This window comes from Cherax quadricarinatus, chromosome 25, assembly GCF_038502225.1.
Source record: "Cherax quadricarinatus isolate ZL_2023a chromosome 25, ASM3850222v1, whole genome shotgun sequence".
Lineage (NCBI taxonomy): Eukaryota > Metazoa > Arthropoda > Malacostraca > Decapoda > Parastacidae > Cherax > Cherax quadricarinatus.
In genome coordinates this window covers 39,217,121-39,223,277 of record NC_091316.1, presented here as the reverse complement: position 1 = coordinate 39,223,277, position 6,157 = coordinate 39,217,121, and the positions used below count along the sequence as shown (strand labels likewise).

Sequence of the window (6,157 nt, the reverse complement as noted above, 5' to 3'; positions counted from 1 at the left end):
TTGAAAACTTTATCGTAAAATCGAACATTATTTTCTTGTTGGTAAAACACACTCAATGGTAGAAATATTTACTCGATTTCCGAATAGAAGCACTGTCCTCGCTCTGAGAGACTCATTGTGGGTCACCCCAACACATGGTGTAATGCGCTTCACACCCAAGGTAGAACATAACACCTGCGTCAACTCAGGACAGACAGGCGCCATGTAATGCGGTTCACACCCAAGATAGATTTAAGATAATCATCGCCTTACCGAACACCTGCGTCAACTCAGGACAGACAGGCGCCATGAAATGCGGGTAACATCCAAGGTAGAAAATCATCTCTTTCCAGACCAAATCTATCCTCTTGTTCTAAAATTTGGTGAGGTCATTGCTTTTTTAGTTCATTTTAAAATAATAAGGGGAAGATTGAGATATAACATTTGTATTCTACCTCAATACATTTTTTTTTCATGGTAAGGTTTGATTTAAAACTTCATCATGTCTTAAAAATTTTTATTAAACATTTCTCTTTTTAATGAATGAAACATATTAATCTTGGTGTAACAACACGATCTAAACATCATAAATCCTCCTCTCTAAGTCTTGTTCTTCCAAGTCCCGTCACATCGGTACCTGTAAATTTTAATATAATTCATTAGCATATAATGTGGAGAAATTTGCACCATCACCTGTAAAAGATATAACCAACTAAAAGTTACTTATTTTTTCACTATCCCAAGCATATTCTTCTCGTTAACTTAAATATCTCCCCATTCATGACTTAAAAAAGCATGATCATGATGTAAGTATTATGGTAGACATGATTCTCGGTGTTCAGGTAGAGAAAGTCGAAAAAGGTAAGTGTTACATTTTCATGAAGAGATAAATATGAGTTATTAATTCAAATATATCTCTCTTCAAGTTATAATTACTTCCTCATAATAATTTAAATGAATTAAAGCACTGATACAAGGTAAATAATTTTGCTTACCTCATGAGGGATACCAAGCACTTCCTTCAATTCTAGAAGACAATAACTTCGAATCATCTTCTAATTCTTGACCTTGGTTAATGTTTTTCATTTCTTCTTTGACAACCATGGTTGATCGAATACCTTCTTCCTTAAATTTCATTATCATATCTTCGAGTATAGGTTTATAATGCGTATTCCAGATATAATCATTTGAAGTTTCACACCTCCCAATACCTTTCAGAAAGATAACCTCGCGTATATTTTTATTGTCTTTCACACTTTTTATGAGTCTCTCAATGGATTCCTTGAAATATCTTATTCTGTCTGCGATAGTATCTTTCTTTAAACCATACACCAAATGAGCATCTCTTGATTTTTCAATTAAATTTTGAGAAATGGTATTTTCCTCCAATGGTCCAGCAATACCAAATTGGCTTATTATGGCTGCTAAATAAGGAAGATTCAATTTTCTTTGATCCGGTGAAGGTTCAAACTCGATAACATTTCCAGGAGTATCACGATCTTCAACTCTGCATCTTCTAAGATTAAATAATGGTTCTCTACTTCGATACACATCAGCATAAGGATATTTCTTACCCAAATAATAACTTGCACCATATCCTTTTATAGCAACACAATTCACATGAAAAACAATGCAGACGTTGTCACGACAATATTTTTCATCGTACAATTTTCCTTCTTCAATTTTAAAATATTTTTCCATCCTATTGGCTGTCTCCATTTTCTTGATCTGGTTAGTCGCACCCTGCTGGAAGAGGTACTAATGCACGACCATCAGAGAACAGAGATTTTTATACTCAGCACCGTTCCTGCCAGACGTATGATCTCTATTCAGTTGCCTAATAAGGTTTTAGACTGCTAGTGAATAAAAAAGTATTATAGAGATATTTTATTTGACATATTTTACAATAATGATAACAATATTTCTATGACGTTTTTTTAATTCCTTTGCAAAATCAAGAACTTTCCCCTTGTTAACTTAAATGAACTAAAATGCTGGTGAATAAAACAAAAAAAGTATTATAGAGATATTTCATTTGGGATATTTTACAATAATGATAACAATATTTCTACGACGTTTTTTTAATTCCTTTGCAAAATCAAGAATGATTTTAAGATATGCATGCCAATCACCTCCGGCTGAAGCACACCCAATTCCTTCTGGAAACACGACTTTTTCCATTATAATCCCATTGGAATCTGTTAATAACCACTTAACAAGTTCATTCATGCACTCTTTGAACATAATCTCACGACCTTTCTTTGTATCTAAATATTTGCATGTATTATAGTAGGCCTTATCAACTTTACAGTTCATATAATACTTATGTGGAGGCCCCATCGCATACTGTGCGAACATATTAACAATCATGGGGTTATTTTTTCCATTATTTACAAATTTTATGCTTCCAAATTTATCACGAGTGACTTCACTAGCTAGATTTGCTTTATGACATCCAGGTGATCTAAATAAATAAGGATTGCTAAGTGGTAAAACCTGACTTAAAGCATCAGCAAGACCTCCCTTTTTCAATTTAACAGCGCAACAATTTGCTTGTTGTACTAAAAGAATTTTATCACTGCCACTAAAATCTTTTGTAATATTCCCTTGCATTACCAAAAGATATTTTTCTTCATCTTTTGTTGCTTCTTTACCTGCAATTTTGATAAAATGTTAGTATTATATCCCAAAAATTAAGTTTGTTACACAACAAATGAAAAATATTTCTCATTAGAATTTCTAAAAATTACAATGTGGGTGAATTTTTACTCATTAATATCTCATTAAAAACTCACGTTCAAAATCTTCCATTGCTATAAGCATTTCTTTATCGGTGAGATATTGATCACATCCCTCCAAAACGAAGGAAGGTGACTGATCAAGGTCTTCTATCGAATTAATCATTTCTTTATCAGTTCAGTGGTGTGTAGACACTTGCTTCTGTAACAAATTTTTCACATGTAACTTCCACGTCTTCATCTAAATACTCTTGTAACTCAATATGGACGTGTCTTCTTATACTCTTTTCACCGCGAGGGTTGACATGTTAGTAGTTTTTTTATAACTATATGTGTAGAGAAATTTGTTCCATGAAAAACACTACGTGGCATCACCATGACGATAGGTGAATGAATCACCACGAGTTTAGTGTCATACAGGAAGGGGATCATAACTTACTTCAATGGTATTATGTTATTACTATACCGATGGTGCATACTTGGAAAATGCAAGAACTTTCCCCTTGTTAACTTAAATGAACTAAAAGTGTTTGGGGTAAGATAATTTGTTCAATGAGTATCGTGACGTCATTGCTTTTAGTTCATTTTAAAATAATAAAGGGAAGATGTTCTAACCTGTTTTAACGCGTTGCTGGATAGTGACGTCACAAGCAAGTGTTGCCAAAAATATTGTCTGAATAAATCTTTTTACTGAAAAATAATGAAAGTTAACACTTTTAGTTCATTAAAGTTAATAAGGGGAACACAATTTGAAATGGATAATATATATGCTTTGAAGAAATCCCCTGTAATGAGTATTTGCATTAAAAAAAAAGATAATCGATGATGACAACGATTGAAATTTTTTGGTATAAATATTTGGAGTGAAATGGTAAGGAATCACTTGAAGAAGAAATATGGAGGTGGTTGCGACAAAACATACTAGTGCGGTGTTTATAGAAATGTTATATACAATTAAGAGAGTCGAACCCATTCAAAAAAGAGTTGATGCGGAACCTGTTCTCTCAAAAGAAGAGATTGTAGCTGAGGTACGAGAAATGACTCAACGATGGAGCGAAGAAATATTGGAAAATTTATTGTTACGAGAATGTGAATGGAGTAGTCATTTATCTCAAACTTTTATTATACCAAAGCCCAAAAAATTAATTAAGAAAATGGATTTTGAAATGGCTGATCCTAGTTTAGGTAAGTTTAATGAAATTTTTCATTTAATACTATTTAGCAACTCTTTATGTGTATGGGAGAGTGTTGTGTGTAAGTCACCCCAGACATTGTCCGGAACCCGAATAGAAAGCATCTAATATGGGGAAACTTGCCGATTTCATTGTTATTTGTGAAATGGTGAAAGATCTTCCTTGGTTGGAATTTTGCAACACTGCCAATCAACTCTTAAGGAAAGATGGTGAAACATTGAGTGAAAAGAATTTTCAGCGAGTTAAAAATTGGTTAGAAAATGAACTTGATTCACATAAATTCATTGATGAAATGGCAACGGAGTGGAGTGATGATCTGGTATATTATATTTTGGAAAACAATATACCTGAAAACTTTGTCAGTCAAATATTTAATCGACAGTATAATCTGTGTATTTTGCATAGATGGTACAACACAAAGAAGTGGAAATTAATTTGGAGAGAACTTTTCACAGATATTAAACAATATATTAAAAACATTGAGCCTAATGTGTGAGTAACTTATAAAGGTAAGCAAAATTATTTACCTTGTATCAGTGCTTTAATTCATTTAAATTATTATGAGGAAGTAATTATAACTTGAAGAGAGATATATTTGAATTAATAACTCATATTTATCTCTTCATGAAAATGTAACACTTACCTTTTTCGACTTTCTCTACCTGAACACCGAGAATCATGTCTACCATAATACTTACATCATGATCATGCTTTTTTAAGTCATGAATGGGGAGATATTTAAGTTAACGAGAAGAATATGCTTGGGATAGTGAAAAAATAAGTAACTTTTAGTTGGTTATATCTTTTACAGGTGATGGTGCAAATTTCTCCACATTATATGCTAATGAATTATATTAAAATTTACAGGTACCGATGTGACGGGACTTGGAAGAACAAGACTTAGAGAGGAGGATTTATGATGTTTAGATCGTGTTGTTACACCAAGATTAATATGTTTCATTCATTAAAAAGAGAAATGTTTAATAAAAATTTTTAAGACATGATGAAGTTTTAAATCAAACCTTACCATGAAAAAAAAATGTATTGAGGTAGAATACAAATGTTATATCTCAATCTTCCCCTTATTATTTTAAAATGAACTAAAAAAGCAATGACCTCACCAAATTTTAGAACAAGAGGATAGATTTGGTCTGGAAAGAGATGATTTTCTACCTTGGATGTTACCCGCATTTCATGGCGCCTGTCTGTCCTGAGTTGACGCAGGTGTTCGGTAAGGCGATGATTATCTTAAATCTATCTTGGGTGTGAACCGCATTACATGGCGCCTGTCTGTCCTGAGTTGACGCAGGTGTTATGTTCTACCTTGGGTGTGAAGCGCATTACACCATGTGTTGGGGTGACCCACAATGAGTCTCTCAGAGCGAGGACAGTGCTTCTATTCGGAAATCGAGTAAATATTTCTACCATTGAGTGTGTTTTACCAACAAGAAAATAATGTTCGATTTTACGATAAAGTTTTCAAAACTAATTTGGATATATCCAAAATGGAGTCGTTCAAAGTAATTCTGGAGTACTCAAATAGTGTTTTGGGGGTGTTCCAATATATTTTAGGACTAGTTCGGCTAGGTTAGGTTGGATTAGGATAAGATAGGTTAGGTTAGGCAAGGTTAGATTAGGATAAGATAGGTTAGGTTAGGTAAGGTTAGGTTAGGTTGGATTAGGATAAGATAGGTTAGATTATGTTAGGTAAGGTTAGGTTAGGTTAGGTTAGGATAAGTTAGGTAAGGTTAGGATAGGTTAAGTTAGGTTAGGGTAGGTTTGGTTAGGTTAGGTTAGGTTAGGTAAAGTTAGGTTAGGTTAGGCTAGGTTATGTTAGGTAAGGTTAGGTTAGGGTAGGTTCGGTAAGGTTAGGTTAGGGTAGGTTCGGTAAGGTTAGGATAGGTTAGGTTAGGTTAAGTTAGGTTCGGTAAGGTTAGGTTAGGTTAAATTAGGTTAGGATAGGTTCGGTTAGGTTAGGTTAGGTTAGGTTAAGTTAGGTTAGGTTAGGCTAGGTTAGGTTAGGGTAGGTTAGGTTAGGGTAGGTTAGGTTAGGATAAGTTAGGTAAGGTTAGGTTAGGTTCGGTTAGGTTAAGTTAGGTTATGTTAGGTAAGGTTAGGTTGTGTTAGGTTAGGATAAGTTAGGTTAGGTTAGGCTAGGTTAGGTTAGGTAAGGTTAGGTTAGGGTAGGTTAGGTAAGGTTAGGTTAGGTAAGGTTAGGTTAGGGTAGGTTAGGTAAGGTTAGGTTAG

General features: G+C 33.8%; 2 long non-coding RNA genes across 3 annotated transcripts; one reads left to right on the top strand and one right to left on the bottom strand.

Moving 5' to 3' along the window:
• Positions 1-482: 482 nt before the first annotated feature.
• Positions 483-3,167, bottom strand: LOC138853207 (uncharacterized). The gene is made up of 3 exons (XR_011392419.1): positions 2,775-3,167; positions 975-2,633; positions 483-616 (listed from the first exon to the last, which is right to left on the bottom strand). It is a non-coding gene; the product is annotated as an uncharacterized lncRNA (long non-coding RNA).
• A 389-nt stretch (positions 3,168-3,556) lies between these two features.
• Positions 3,557-4,911, top strand: LOC138853208 (uncharacterized). Of its 2 annotated transcripts, none has more exons than XR_011392421.1 (2): positions 3,557-3,902; positions 4,778-4,911. It is a non-coding gene; the product is annotated as an uncharacterized lncRNA (long non-coding RNA). The 2 variants fall into 2 exon arrangements; XR_011392420.1 differs by having other exon boundaries at positions 3,557-4,419.
• Positions 4,912-6,157: the final 1,246 nt, after the last annotated feature.